This window comes from Capra hircus, chromosome 14 (assembly GCF_001704415.2).
Source record: "Capra hircus breed San Clemente chromosome 14, ASM170441v1, whole genome shotgun sequence".
NCBI classification, from domain to species: domain Eukaryota; kingdom Metazoa; phylum Chordata; class Mammalia; order Artiodactyla; family Bovidae; genus Capra; species Capra hircus.
The window spans coordinates 15,476,060-15,492,236 of record NC_030821.1 but is presented as its reverse complement, the minus strand read 5'-3'; the positions used below and the strand labels follow the sequence as shown (position 1 = coordinate 15,492,236).

The following is a 16,177-nucleotide window of genomic DNA, read 5'->3' as shown; positions in this document are numbered from 1 at the left end:
TTCTTAAGGTCTCCTATATTGGCAGGCAGATTCTTTACCACTAGCACCACCTGGGAAGCCCCGTTAACCCCGTATGCAGCCTCAGTTTTCATTCTTTAAGCCCCTGCTGAAATGTCACCTCTTTTATAAAGACCGGCTTGCTTTCACCCCTCCCCCCACTAGAGTTACTCCCTTCCTGTTCCGCGCTGCTCCAACTGTGGTCCAGCCTGCTGCCCTAACACAACACTGTTACAACTGGTTTTCTCTCTGGTTTTACCCCTTATTTCACATCTCCCAGAGTTCCCTGCAGAGAGCTTGGACTATTTGTCTGCCAGGGCTAAACCAAGTACCACAGCCTGGGAGCCTTAAAGAGCAACATGTATCGTCTCACAGTTTGGAGGCCAGAAGTCAGGGATAAAGGTCTCTGCAAGGTTGGTTCCTCCAGAGGGCCGTGAGGAAGCTCTGTCCCAGACCTCTTCCTTCTGTTGATACTGCCCGTCTTTGACCTTCTTCGGCTTTTAGAAACATCACCAGAATTTCTGCCTTCATCTTCGCATGAAGTTTTCCCTGTGTGTGTATTTCCTTCTGTCCAGATTCCTTCTTTTTTCTGACGCCAGTCATATTCGATTAGGGCCCACCCTAGTGACCTCATTTTTTCTTGCTTGCATTTGTAAAGACCTTGTATCTCAATAAGGTTGCCTTCTGGGTTACTGGCTGATAGAAGACCAACATATCATTTTTTTGTTTTGGGAGGATACAATTCAACCCATAACAAGTACATACCCCCAAATATGAGTTGGTATAAACTGGAGTCATTTTCTGGGGGAAAAAATAGTACCCGTGACTCTCCTAAGCTTCTCTCTATGTTGAGTTTCCTAAAGGCAAGGCCTGTGTCTGGTTTCTTTTTCTGTTCCCAGAATGTAGCTCTGGGTGTGGCATGCTGCAGTTACTCAGTAAGCGAATAATTGGCTATAAATCCTTATTCAGATGCCAATTTTCTTCAAGAGAAACCTGCATAGCAGGAAACTTCTAGGCTTTAAAAGGATAGAATTCCTTTTAAATTTACGTAGAATGGTAAGTAGGTTTATGCAAGTTGGCCTAATATCCAGCCTAGCATTTTTCAGTGTAGCAACAAGACAAATTATGTTTTGCGCCCTGTGAAACAGCTACATGAATCAGGTAGTGGGGCCAGGTGAAGATAATAATAGCTAACTTTATTCTCTCACTGAACCCTCACAATCGTCCTTGGAGATACTGCAGGTACGGGTCCCATTTTGCAGATAAAGAGGTAAGGTAGATACATGACAGACAAGTGTCAGGTGGTTAGAATCTGACCCCAGTTCTGAGACCAAATCCAAGGTTCTTAGCTACCATGATACTCTGCCTCTCTACTTAGATTTTGAGTTGTCTGGGGAGACACAGGCTTAAAAGTTGGAATGACTTTGAAGATCATCTCAATAGTCCCCTCAAGGCAGGAGCCCACACTCTCATCTCTAGGACCCATGGTATGCCTGTAGCATTTCTAGGCTGGCATTTTGTTTTCTGTGCAATGAAGAAGTGGGAATCTATTGTCCCCACCAACTCAACAGCATCCCCAGGAAGCACTTTGCCCTGAGAGGGGTGGTTATAGCCCTAACTGAGAAGTCTGTATGGACTTGACATCTGTCCCTGCAAATTCTGCCCCTTTCTCCTGGTTTGGCCCCTCTGGATAATCTAGTCCTTCTTCCCCACATGGCAGCTCTTTAAAGGCAGCAGCCTTTTTCCTTTGACACCGTCTTGAAGGACTTTCCTACATTGATTCTCCTCCTCTGAACGGGCGCCGTGTTGTCAGAGAAATCCATTGTGAAATGCAGGTTGGGGAAGGTCTGATGAGGTTGGGGAGTTCTGTGGTTGCCACATGCAAAACTGCTTCTACAAAGCTGTGGGCTCCGCTCTTTCTTCCTTTTGGATCCTCTGCTTAGGCAGAGCGCCTGGGAAGGTACTGAGGCCCATCGCCCTGGAGCTGTGGTGAGAGTGTGTGGCCACCTCGGGCTGGCTGGGCAGCCTCCCAGGGCTTTCTAGACCCCAGCCCCGTAGAACTCTTGGACACCATCAGCTACCTGACTCTTCTATTTCTTGCGCCCACTCAGGCCTGCTGTTAGGATCACTTTTACCTCGTCAGTAATCTGGTCAAGTTTCAATTTCGAGTTCCATTAACATTTTTTTTTAGGTTTATGTTGGACTAGGTTGATTTACAATGTTGTGTTAGTTTCAGGCGCACAGCAGTGATTTAGTTACACATATACACATATCTGGGCTTCTCTGGTGGCTCAGACGGTAAAGAATCCACCTGCAATGCGGGAGACATGGGCTTGATCCCTGGGTTGGGAAGATCCCCTGGAGGAGGGCATGGCAACCCACTCCAGTATTCTTGCCTGGAGAATCCCCATGGTCAGAGGAGCCTGGTGGGCTACAGTCCATGGGGTTGCAAAGAGCTGGAAACGATTGAGAGAATAAGCACATATATATATATCTATTCTTTTAAAAATTCTTTTCCTGTTTAGGTTATTACAGAATATTGAGCAGAGTTCCCTGTGCTGTGCATTAGGTCCTTGTTGATTATTTTATTATTTTATGTACAGTAGTGTGCACATCAACCCTAAACTCCCAATTCATCCCATACCCCCAACCTTTCCCCATTTGTTAATCATGTTTTTTTCCTACATCTGTGACTCTGTTCTGTAAATAAGTTAATTTATACCATTTTAAGAAAAGATTCTACATATAAGTGATATATATGATATATTTTTAAAAACTTTTATTTATCTATTTATTATTTTTGGCTGCACCGGATTTCGTTGCTGCTTGCAGGCTTTCTCTAGCTGCGGTGCCTGGGCTTCTCATTGATGCAGAGCATGGACTCGGGTGCGCGGGCTTCAGTACTGCGGTGCATGGATCAGTATCTCAGACTTAGTTGCTCTGAGACCTGTGGGGTCTTCCTGGACCAGAGATTGAATCCACGTCCCTTGCATTGGCAGGGAGATTCTTAACCCTTAGACCACCAGGGAAGTCCCTGATATTTGTTTTTCTCTGTCTGACTTACTTCACTTAGTATGATGCTCTTCAGGTCCATCCGTGTGGCTGCAAATGGCATCACTTTATTCCTTTTAACGACTCACGAGTATCCCGTTATATATATGTACCACATCTTCTTTATTCATTCATCTGTTGACGGACACTTAGGTTGCTTCCGTATCTTGGCTAAACAGTGCTGCAATGTCAAGTCCCATTTCTTTAGAATATCTCCTGGGGGATATTCTACTGCCTCTTCTCTTGGCCAGATCCTGACACCCCGGGGCCTGGGTTTCCCCTGTGGCTGCATCCTTTCCTACTCCCTCTCGCCCCATTTCCTGTTGCCAGAGTAGCTGTCCTGCAACACCGCCTCATCCAGCAGCCCCTCCTGTTCCTATATTCTCTTTCTGCCTCTTAGTCTGCAGTCAGGGTCCTCTAGCTAACCCGCCTGCCCTCCTGCTGGACCCCACACATATGGTGTCACCCCAGTACCTCTCACGGTGAGAGTGAGGCCTCGTAGCGTAGATGCAGAAAACGGAGTACAGACTGTTTATCCCTAAAACACTTCCTTATAAACTGATATGAACTGGAGTCCTTTTGTGAAGAGCAGGCACCCATCCATTTTCTGACAGTGAAGAAAGGACTTATTTATTTAAGAAAGAACTTATTTTGATTTCTCAAGAAGTCAAAAAGGACCAAGTCTGGCTGAAGCCACTCTGATTTCAAACATAATCCCCCTTCTCATTAAGAACTTGGAGATGTTTGAGTCCGAAATTAAAGAAAACAGTTTCCAAAGTATTACCTCCCCTCCCAAAGAAATTCATCCAATTTTACCAACTCAGAGGAGGATATTAAAGATCCTACCAAAAAAAAAAAAAAATTCTAACATTGCTCAGGTGCCAATTCCAGATGGTGAGAATGAAAGATTATTAAAAGTGAAAAAAACCCAAACAACTGATCATTAAATGACAAGAGGATGACATAATGGCTTTGGGCTTTCATGTGAGTTTTATATGGGAGGATAAGGATCATTTCCAGCTGTGTAGCTGGGTGAGGCTTCCCCTGGAATGACCAAAATTTCCCACTTATCTGAAAGTCAGTTCCGTGAGAAAGATATTAGATTCATTTCTCTTTCCAACAGCAGATGTATTTTTAAAGTGTCTTTGAGACCAGTTCCTCATTTCCTCACTGAGAGTCTTTTCTTACAGTGACATCCCAGGACTCCCCGGAGCTTCAGGGCTCAGGACGCCCCAAAGCAAACTCCCTGTGTTACTTCCTGCCATGCAAGCCACCTCCAATCTGCAGGCTCTGCGGCCCTTTCCCCTGGGACCAGTGCAGAGGAGGGTGAGGGCTTCCAGCTGGAGACCGAGGACGACTCAGCCTATAGAGTCATGGATTTGAGGGAAGTGAGTATTGGTCTGTTCTCAGCACGTCAGTCAGCACCCTCTCCTCCATTTTCCTCTCATGTGTAACATGCATTTCCTCGTCTTTCCAAAACTTCTGCAAGCTCTTAGGGTAAGGCGGGAGGCGACTTGATGGATGCAATCCGGAAGCTAACACATGAGGCACTTGTTATTTAATCTGAATGGTATTTGGAGCTTGAACAAAGTATGATTGTTTAGAATTTAAACTGCCAAAAAAATCTTGAATACAGATATTAAGTGGGATCATAGCATCCTGCAAGGGCTATTACAGAATATGAATTGAGTGGGATATTTGTAATTCATTGATTCACTTGATAAACTTTTATCAAGACTTACACGTGCCAGGCAGATACCTCAGTACTGGGAATGGGGGAAATTTAGTAATTATTGAGATGCCTACATGCGCGCACACACACACTCAGTATTCACATCACAAAATCTCCTTTTGACACCTGGGTAAGTACTGGTGCTTCAGGTCAACAGTTTGACCTGAAGCACCAGCTGAGGTTGCTTGTTTTTGCTTCAGTTACCCAATTTCCTTATTTACCTTCCCCTCCAGTTTAATTTGGTGTTGCCACTGTGTAAGAAGAGGCTTAGATGTTGGGAGAGAGGTGGAAAGACATATGTGTATTTGGTGTAAGACATTTGTGTGTACAACTGAGCCGCTGATCTAATGAGATGACATCCGGGTCTGCAAGCTCAATGAAAAGGAAGAGAGAAGGGATTTACAAGCTGGCTGGATAATTAAAGATTTGTTTAACTGTTACCAGGATTCCATTTCATGGTTTCGTTTTTGTAATTAAAATTATTTCACCACGGGGTTAAAACCTTATATCTGAAGTGTCACCCAAAAGCATATTTTTTGTGATTGAGTTGTTCTGGAAAGCCTTTGAAACACAAGGTTTACCAAGGAAATAATAAAATGCAGGCATAATAAATACAAAGGGGCAAACTCAAGGTGGCTGATTAGCATGGAAAAATTATTGAAGTGTGCACTGAAATATGGGGTAATCTAGTGGACATGGTTTATGGGGAGACATTTTAAAACACAGGGTGTTTTAAAATAAGTAAAACCCAGCTTTGATTAGTGTGTGTACTTTTGGTAACAGGATACATAGTCTTGAAAAAATATTGGAGTCCCCTTTGAGGTATAATGGTTTAGCACAGATTTTTCATTTGAAATTAGTGTTTACTTTCAGCCAGAGAAAACTCCCAGATGTTTTTTCCATTAAGTTGTGTATTTAACTCAAAGCCATAATTACAGAGCATTTTGCAATGTGTGGTGTGCTATTGCCTATATCCGAAGCCTATACTAATATTAATAACTACCATTCATTACGGGTTTGTCTTATGCCCAAGCCCGTGTTAAGCATTTTGCAAACCTATTTAATCCTGAGGAACACCTGTGGGTATTATTATGTCCATTTTACAAATTAGGAGCCTGCTACCCAATGAAGTTAACAAGTCCCCTGCCCAAATTTCTGGAAAGGCGGAGCTGAGATCCTGGGCAGGTGTGTCTGACTCCAGAGCCTGGAGCTCTGTACCTACTCGGGTCCTGAATGGGGGTGGGGTGTTTGCATGGGACTCCCTAGGTCTTGCCTCCTGTGTCACCAGGGTGCCGTGCAGTTGGAAAGAACATGTGGTCCTCCTCTACGCCAGCAGCCAGCACCTCAGTTTCATGTTCTGTAAAATGGAGATCATAATTTTTAAAAAAATTATTTATTTATTACTGTTTATTTTAACTGAAGTACAGTTGATTTAAAATGTTGCATTAATTTCTGCTACAGCAAAATGATTATCCATATATCGGACTTCCCTGGTGGCTCAGTGGTAAAGGATTCGCCTGCAATGCAGGAGCCACAGGAGATGCAGGTTCGATCCCTGGGTTGAGAAGATTCCCCTGGAGGAGGACGTGGCAACCCACTCCAGCATTCTTGCCTGGAGAATCCCATGGACAGAGGAGCCTGGTGGACTATGGTCCGTGGGGTCACAAAGGGGACACGACTGAAGCAACAGCAAGCGACAGCATGATAATTAATATTGTTGTTAATAATGATGTGTGATTTTCATATTCTTTTCCATTCTGGTTTATCACAGGGTACTGAGTATAGTTCCCTGTGCTATACGATAGGACCTTGTCTTTATCCATCCAATATATACTAGTTTGCATCTGCTAATCCCAACCTCTGGAGAAGGAAATGGCAACCCACTCCAGTATTCTCGCCTAGAGAATCCCGTGGACAGAGAAGCCTGGTGGGCTGCTGTCCATAGGGTTGCACAAATTCAGGCATGACTGAAGCGACTTAGCATGCATGCATGCATTGGAGAAGGAAAGGGCAACCCACTGCAGTGTTCTTGCCTGGAGAATCCCAGGGGCGGGGGAGCCTGGTGGGCTGCCGTCTATGGGGTTGCACAGAGTCACACATGATGGAAGCGACTTAGCAGCAGCAGCAGCAATCACAACCTCCCTCTCTGTCCCTTCCCCATCTCTGCCCCCTCCCCGTTCCCTCTCTCTACCGCCATGCAACCACAAGGGTGTTCTCTGTCTGTGAGTCCTTTTCTGTTTCTGAGATAAGTTATGAGTCACCGGCTTGTTGTGAATCTGAAGTGAGACAATGAGTAAGAAAATTTTGTAAACTGTATGGAGTCCTATACATGTAATATCAGTTATGCTAATTTTACTGTGACAATAATATTAATCAGTCAATCCACACAAACTCTGTGAATATAGTTATTATCCCAGTTTCCCAAGGAGGCAGAGTGTTTGGCTGGCTTTTTAAAGTTTAAAACACAGAAATGTGTTTAGGAGTATGTGTTTTGCTGACCCTTCTTCTCTTCTACCTGCAGCTCAGATCAGGGGCCCATGCCTCCCTGTAGATGGAGAATTTCATTTAACTGAAAAACTTCCTGGCCTCCAGAAAGCATTCCTTTCTTTGCAATAACTATTTAAAGGTTTTATTGTCATGGTGGCACTAGTGGTAAAGAACCAACCTGCCAATGCTGGAGATACAGGAGACGTGGGTTCGATCCCTGGGTCCAGAAAATCCTCTGGAGAAGGAAATAGCAACCCACTCCAGAATTCTTGCCTGGAGAATCCTACGAACAGAGGAGCTTGGCAGGTGACAGTCCATAGGGTCACAAAGAGTCTGACATGACTGGAGTGACGTAGCATGCACACATTGTCATCTGAAGAACTTTTGTGTGGCCACCACTGAACCCTACCCATTTGCATCCTTTTTTCCCTACTAGCCCCAGGGCTTTTAAAGAGAGACTTCGGGATTTTTTTCTTCCCTTCCCATCCTGAAAGATCAAGTGACTCACAGCAGCTGGGAGAGAGTCTAAATGGCTCTAAATGGATGGGAGATAGATTAATAAATGATAGGTGGCAGTCCAGTCCAGAGATTTATCTTCTCCTGGGCAGGCCTAATAAGAACCTTCGTTCAAATGGTCTGAGTGAGTTGCTAAGGCTCTTATGACTCAGAAACAGTAGATAAGATACGAAGTACCTTTTCTTGGGATGAACTGTGGTGTTGGAGAAGACTCTTGAGAGTCCCTTGGACTGCAAGGAGATCCAAACAGTCCATCCTAAAGGAGATCAGTTCTGGGTGTTTATTGGAAGGACTGATATTGAAGCTGAAACTCCAGTACTCTGGCCACCTGATGGGAAGAGCTGACTCATTTGAGAAGACCCTGATGCTGGGAAAGATTGAAGGCAGGAAGAGCAGGGGATGACAGAGGATGAGATGGTTGGATGGCATCACCGACTCAGTGAACATGGGTTTGGGTAGACTGCGACAGTTGTTGATGGATAGGAGGCCTGGCGTTCATGGGGTTGCAAAGAGTCAGACATGACTGAGAGACTGAACTGAACTGACACACTAAATGAGAAAACCGTCTAGAGAAGCTTCTGGAAATTCATATGTATTCCATAAATATTTGCTAGGGCCAATCACATGTTAGGGATGCAAAGATGAGTAAGACACAGGGCTTGTTTGCAAGATGCTTTTGTACTGTTGGGAGGAAAAGACTGGAAGAGAAGTGAGTGTAAAATTAGGTAGGATATATAACTCATGTCATAAAGAAGATACAACATATGGGATTAAGACGAGGCCCAGAGCACATTCCATTGGGGGAAATGAAGAGGACTCCATGATGAAGTTGGGACCCTGGAAACAGAGAGTGGTCCAGGTTGGCAAGAGTGTTGGGTTGTGTAGGGGAGCAGTGAGAAATGTGATGGGGAGGTGAGCAGTTCAGGTGACATCATGGGCAGTCTTCAATCTCAGGCCCTTGAGGGAAACTCACAGAAGAGCTGGTCCCTAGAGTCATCTCGTTTTCTGCAACCTTTCCAGGTCCTTGTGTAGGATTATGTTAAACCCACATCTTTTGACGGGTGCTTTAATTGGATTCCTTGTACAAAAAGAGCATGACCAAAGCTAATCTTTCCTTCTGTGATTTTTCCCTCCTTTTGTCAATCTACCCTCTCCCAGGGCTCAACATTAGAGCTGTAGGTATGTGATAATTGGCTGTAGCCACTGAGGGTAACGGGGCTCCCCGCTCACTTCATCTGAAATCTCTTCATCTTGGTTGCACATCCTGTGAAGATTGGGATGGATCAAGGCTCACTTCAAAACACATGGAGGAGGTTCCTTACATTATTGGTTCTCAGCCTTGGCTGCATGTTAGAATCCCTGGGGACATTTAAAAATTCTGGTCCTTTGGCTCCACCTCAGGATAACTGGATGAGAATCCCTGGGGCTGGGCCTGGATGTAGATGTTTTAAAACTTCCTCTGGTGATTCCAGTGTACAGTGAGGGTTAGAAATCACTGCTTTAGGTAATTTCTGCCATACAAAAACTCAGCAGTCGAGGAACCTAATGTTTCCATTTTTGACATCTTTTCCTGAACTCAAGGTGGAATAAAGATCTCTCAGTTCTAAGTGCCTACCCAAGTGTCATCTAGAAGCAGCTGCCAGCAGCCTTACCGCAGGGGGTGACTGAGAAAGCACGTTTGCCCCACATGGGGACCCAGGCAGGCTAATGTCAAGACTGTGATTTTTGATAAAGTGAGCACTAACTCTTCTTCCTAAACACAGTGCTAGTGTGCAATGACTTTGGAATCTGCAGTGTAAACAGTGTTTTTGAAGCCAAGCAGGGCCCTTTGGGGTTCCTGGGAGCCTTTCTGTGGTCTTCGTTCTTTGTTCATAGGGAACAGGCTCCAGTCTCCAAGATTTTCCCTGAATCCCAAAGGTCAGATTCAAACCACTGCTAAGCAGGGAAGATAGCGGAAGCAGAGACAAGGCAGGAGCAGCCAAGAAACAATAGTGTAGCCGAGGGGCAGGGTCCTGGTTCTGCCTCAAGGGATACACATAAAAATATCTTTGAGGCTTTTCCAGAACCGCAGGGCTTCCCTGGTGGCTCAGACGGTAAAGAATTTGCCTCCAGTGCAGGAGACCTGGGTTTGATCCCTGAGTCAGGAAGATCCCCTGGAGAAGGGAATGGCAACCCACTCCAGTGTTCTTGCCTGGAGAATCCCATGGAGAAGGAGCCTGGTGGGTTGAAAAGAATTTGACACAACTTAGCAACTAAACAAGGGGCTGCACCACACCCTAATCTTATCAGCGAACGTACCCTTGAACTATTGCTATAAAACTTCTCACCAAATCCTCCTGTTAGGTAGTTAGAATAGGAAGTGTTGTTTCCAAGAACCTGATTTTTTTTTTTTTTTTTTTGCCTTGAATTATCTGAATAATTCTTTCATGCACTCCGTTCTGTATACAGTTTTCCTTGGATCAAGAAGTCCAGATCCCTAAATGTGAAGCCTCTTGTTTGATGCATATCTGCTCCCAGAGTTGTAAAACAAAGGCAGTACATTCACAAGTGTTGGTTCAGGGGAAGAATCTGGTCCAAAAATCACAAATTGTTTTGGCTTCACAGTTATCATATGGGACATTATCTTGATATATTAGTAGGCATCACTGATTCATTGGACAAGAACTTGGGCAAACTCCGGGAGATGATGGGGGACAGACAAGCCTGGCATGGTGCAGTCCATGCGGTCGTGAAGAGTTGGATGTGACTTGGCGACAGAACAACAAGTACATTATCAGGCAAGCTATCCCAGGGTAAAGATTATACTTTCCAGACTCTCTTGCAGCCAGGTGTAGCCAGGTCACTAAATTCTGGCCTATGAGACATAAGCGAAAGTGACATGTGACATTTTCAGGTCACACATCTCAGAAGGAAGGCGTATCCCCTCCCCTTCTCCCATCTTGCTGGCTGGATTGGGGATGCCATGAAGTCTCCAGGGATAGGCGGTTGAGAGCAGCTTTCATAAGAGAGAGAAAAACACATTTCTGTCTTATTTAAATCAATGTGGTTCTGGGTCTCGGTCACACGTAACTGAACTCATATCCTAGCTGATAACAGAGTCCTCAATCTCCTAAGTACCATTATAAAATCTTTCCTAGGTACTGGCTCCAGGGGAGGGAAGGGAGTTTGGGAAGAAAACTTGACTTGCGGCACATTGATGTCCTGGCCAGCTTTTTTTTGTTTGTTTGTTTAAAGTCGTCTGATTTGAGTACACCACAGAGCCAAGGAGGAATGGAACGCAAGAAAACCACACAGCGGAGAGGGTCCCTGGAACACGGGTGCGCTGGGCGAGCTACCCTTGGTCATGCTGGAAGCCTTGTCTAAGTGGGAGAGAGACAAATCAGAAACAAACCAGGTCACTGAGAACAAAGCGACAGCCACACTGTATACAATGCATCATTCTATAAAGGAGACGCCTCCACGTGCCATGCACATTTCACGGGAAAAATTTGTTTAAAATAAGACCTTAGTTATGTCTATATGTTCAAAGTGTCTCCCCAAAGAGTTGGATTTCTGAATTACGTGCACCAGTTGCTTTGCTAAAGTCATAAATTCCAAAGAAACAGAGAAACGTGAAAGGTGTTAAAGTCCAGGGAGCACTTAGAGCCGGGGCAGTGAGCCCCAGGCCATTTGTCTCTGTACAAGCTCCCTGAGTGATCCTTGTGGTATCTGCTGAGGAGAGAAGCTCAACTCCATACTTCGTAGAGGTTCACTTCATTTTTCCTCAGCCCCAGAGAAGACTGTCTAGCATCTGGCATGTTTAGGAAAGAAAGTAATGAGCTGTCAGCAAGGGCAGATTAGAAGCAATTGACTGAGTAGTCAGGAAACAGCTCTGTTTTTGTCAAGGAGACAAGCTCTCCCGTCCTTGGTTCTTCTTTGGAACTTCCTTGTGTATTAGCCTTGGGGTAAGGCATCCAGTCAAGCTGCTGGGGTCGTCTAATCCCCTCACACTGGCTCTGGTTTTCTAGACATGTAGGAACTGAAGACATTGGATATATGTTCACGTTTCCCTCTCCTGAGCCACTTTTCTTCCCTTGATTCCAGTGCAAACTCAGATATTTTCAGAGCACCAGGCTTAACAAAACCTATGATACGGAATTACATGAAGTGTGTTTAATTCCACTTAGCACTGTATTTGCTGATGCATTGTGAAGTTTTAAAATAATAGTTCAGCAGAGAAATGTAAATGTTCTTGTAAATGTCGCACCTTTCCCAAGCACTTTGGTTGATTCACTGTTAAATGAAAAGCCTTAATTATATTTCTGTTCCTCATTAGCTGCCGGGCAGGGATATTCAGTCTCAGAGCTTTTGGAGGGCTGATTTGATGAGATGGCTCACAGATATCAGGCGAAAAGACATGTCCCTCAAGGAGATGGGGTGAGGGAGTGGCTGATTTATTTGGCGCTATAACTGACCTTCAGGGAAGGATGCGGAACTTTTTCGGAAAATATCTGCAGACCTCAAAGTGTCCTGTTCTCATGGATTACTGAGGTTCTCTCAGGTCTAACAGGACTCCCAAGGCACCTTCTCAGGCTCCTGACATGAGCCTCTCCCCCGAACTGCCTACCTCCATCCAGGGCGTATTGTTATGGTTCTTTCCTCTGCCCCTTCTAAAGGAAGAGGGAGGTGTAGGTTCTGAGAGAGGAAATGGGGATCAGTTAGTTGTGAAGGTGAGGGGAGTGATGTCTGGGGACCAAAGGATGAATGAATTAAGAGAAAAGGCAATTTAACATATGGGCCCACCATTGGCTGGAGAGGGAGAGAGATTTGTAGCTCAACAGCCAGGCAGAGTCTGAAGCAACTGTGGACACCAGGGTCTCCCAGGAAAGGGCCAAACTGGGCAGGGACATAGAGTTTAGCGTTGTCCATTTTGCTAGTTGAGTCCCCCTGGGAATGTCTGCTTAGAGTGAGATAAGGAACAGTGGTCCAAAAACCTAATGTGGGTTGAGTTTATACTAACCTTTTTAAAGGCTGTGTATCCCTTGCCTCATTTCAGCCTCATCAAGTAGTGTTTCAAGGTGGTGTTGTTGTTGTTCAGACACTCAGTCATGTCTGACTTTTTGTGACTCCATGGACTGCAGCACGCCAGGCTTCCCTGTCCTTCACCATCTCCCAGAGCTCACTCAAACTCATGTCCACTGAGTCGGTCATGCCATCCAACCATCTCATCCTCTGTTCCCTTTTCCTCCTGCCTTCAATCTTTCCCAGCATGACTACATTTCCAAATGTAGTCAGTTCTTTGCATCAAGTGGCCAAAAGATTGGAGTTTCAGCTTCAGCATCAGTCCTTCCAATGAATATTCAGTATTGATTTCTTTTAAGATTGACTTGTTCAATCTCCTTGAAGTTCAAAGGACTCTCAAGAGTCTTCTCCAACACCACAGTTCAAAAGCATCAATTCTTCAGTGCTCAGCTTTCTTTATGGTCCAACTCTCACATCCACACATGACCACTAGAAAAACCATAGCTTTGACTAGACAGAACTTTGTTGGCAAAGTAATGTCTCTGCTTTTTACTATGCTGTCTAGGTTGGTCATAGCTTTTCTTCCAAGGAGCAAACGTTTTTTAATTTCATGGCTGCGGTCACCATCTGCAGTGATTTTGGAGCCCAAGGAAATAGAATCTGTTACTGTTTCTATTGTCACTATTTCCATTGGCATTTCAAGATAGTGAGGATCATCTCTCCTTCTCCAAAGGAAACTGAGCAGTAAAGAATCTTGACTGAAGTTACTCAGGAAGTGATGAAATGTAGGTTAATTTGTCCATTTCATTCATTCATCCCATAGCTGGGTGTCTACAGGTCTATTAAAAGACACTTGCCCCTTGGAAGAAGAGCTATGACAAACCCTCAGAGGTGACTAGATATTGATACCTCTACTCTCAGGGCAGCTGGGAGGGATAGGAGCTCCCAGCCGCTTCCTTCTCCCGTGATCCACACACGTATTGTCATTTGCTCTATGCACCACAATGGGAGAATGGTTGGGTAGTGCTGCTATAAACTGATCTTGCTCCTGAGACCACTCTATATGTTGAAAATGAAAGGTGGGTGAAGAGTACTACTGTGTTCAATGTACAGTCTCATGGTATCTCAGTCTTTCCCAGTTTAATCTGCCTCATTCAGGTGAGCTCAGTGTGGTCCATGGAGATGCTTGGCTCTTCAGCATTCCTCTCATCCCCTCTTCTTCCCTCCCACCTGGTCGCCCGTGTACAGGTGTGTGCTCCATTGGCCCCAGTAGGCTGGATCCTTGCTGGCTTTGACTGAGGTGTCTTGGCCTGCTTGTCTTTGTGTATCTGCTTCCATCCTCACTGAATCCACTGCTGGGTTACGTGCTAACATCAATGGTGGCTTTTGCCCCAGGTCTCAAGGTCATTGCTCTTGGGAGTCTCATCACCCCAACTCCAGACCTCTTCAGTCCTTCTTACCTTTCCTGTGACCCCAGCCAGAGTGCATTGGGACTTCTGGAATGCCTGCAAATTCTAGACCAGCTGTGGAGAACCAGAAGGGTCATCTCAGTCTCTCTGTCCAGCCCTCTTCCTGTATCATCCTTAGGCTCAACTAGATAAGACCTCTGTCCTGGGCCCTACACTCTGGAGGGCACCCCACTGGCTGCACCTCTTCCCACCAGAAGGAGCCCATGGGCCAAAAAACGTGTTCTTTCTAGACCACATTTTTGGTACCCAGGTCCCTGAAAATTCCTGTGCAAACAGTTCAGAGGCTGATTCCAGTGCCTTGCATGCCTATTCCCAGGCCACTAGTGTTACAAAGCTGGGCCCATGAATGACCAAAGGGCAACCTTGGTCTGTGCGGAGATGCATGGATATGTGGGCAACCCCCATTGTGGTGCAGAATGGAGGCAGGGATGGGAAGAAGAAAGGAGTCATGTCAGGGGCCTCTGGCTGCCAACCGACCCCTTCCCCAAGGGTACACCTGCTCCTCCTTCTGCCTGGGAGCACCCTGCAATTGTGCCCAATTGGAGGCGAGGCCCTGCTGGTTGCAATTCTGCTCTGAGAGCCTGCAGTCTCCCTCCACGGTGCTTAGGAAGCTGGCCACTTGTCCCAGTTTTACTGTGGTTTCTCCATATGGGTCTGGATCCTTCTATGACCATCAGTAATCCCCTCTCCCTATCTTAGGATTTTTGTGAAAATGAGGTCTAAGGAATCTCCCGTTAAGACACAGAGATGGTTCTCCATCTCCCAGGCACCCTCCACCCCCTGCTAATAAACATGGCCCAAGGAATGTCTTCTGGGCAGATGAATCAGGCTGGGAAACCCTCCTCTCAGTGTCAGGCGCGGGGAGTGCAGCTGAGTGGGGGGCTGGCAGAAAAATGGCTCAAGCAAGTTGTCTTCATCCCTGTGGTCCAGCAAAGGTGTTTTGATATTGTTAAAACATTTCTTTTTCTTCTCAGTAGAACCACCAGCTTTGGTGTCACTGTTTAATTTAAAGGTGTATGATTCTTTTTACTGAGTGATTAGACTGAAAGAATTAATGTGGTTCACTCAGCAATGTCCCATTTGAAATGCATGGGTTGTGGAAAACAGATCTGTTTTAGGATATGTATCTTTTTTCCCCAAGGGTCTCAAAGCCCAGGTTTGGGAGATTTTTCTTCCTAAGTTGCAGATAGGAAACAGGCCCAGGGAGGTTGAGCAGGCTGCCTGTGGTGATCCATCAGCGGTCAAAGGGCGTATTCGGTTCCAATTCTCTTCTTGTTGCTCTGGCCAGTATGATGCTCTTGGGGATTTGTGCAGCACGATCTTTGCCTGGGTTTCTGAGGCAAGTGATCTGTTTCTTAGTAACTCATCACAGAGAGGCCCTTAATGGATTTACTTCATTTTTTTAAAAAGGGTGGAGCTCATTTCTTCTCCTCCCAAGACACGTGTGGTGGATGAAATTATCTTGCCAGTTGAATTCTCCCTCTTTTCATTTTTGCTGCTGCTAAGTCATCTCAGTCGTGTCCAAATCTGTGTGACCCCATAGACAGCAGCCCACCAGACTCCCCCATCCCTGGGATTCTCCAGGCAAGAACACTGGAGTGGGTTGCCATTTCCTTCTCCAATGCATGAAAGTGAAAAGTGAAAGTGAAGCTGCTCAGTCGTGTCTGACTCTTAGCGACCTCCTGGACTGCAGCCTACCAGGCTCCCCCGTCCCTGGGATTTTCCAGGCAAGAGTACTGGAATGGGTTGCCATTGCCTTCTCCTTTCGTTTTTGAGTGGAGGGCTTTTTAGCTGCACCTGCTTTGACAAAAAAGATTGCCTGTAGTGGTGAAGACCTACGATGCCCTGGAGGGGGCGCAGTGGAGCCAGCAAGTGGCATTCAGCGGTTTTGGGTTTCCATTTCTTGTTGCTCTGGGACCTCAGT

At 45.6% G+C, this 16,177-nt stretch overlaps 1 long non-coding RNA gene across 2 annotated transcripts in view; it reads left to right on the top strand.

Annotated features, from left to right (window-relative positions):
- The window catches only part of LOC106502872, a 132,948-nt gene that overhangs the window by 13,831 nt on the left and 102,940 nt on the right, over positions 1-16,177 (top strand). For both annotated transcript variants that reach the window (XR_001296543.2, XR_001296544.2), the window contains exon 2: positions 4,239-4,436. This is a non-coding gene — a long non-coding RNA (uncharacterized LOC106502872). The remainder of the gene's footprint in view (positions 1-4,238; positions 4,437-16,177) is intronic.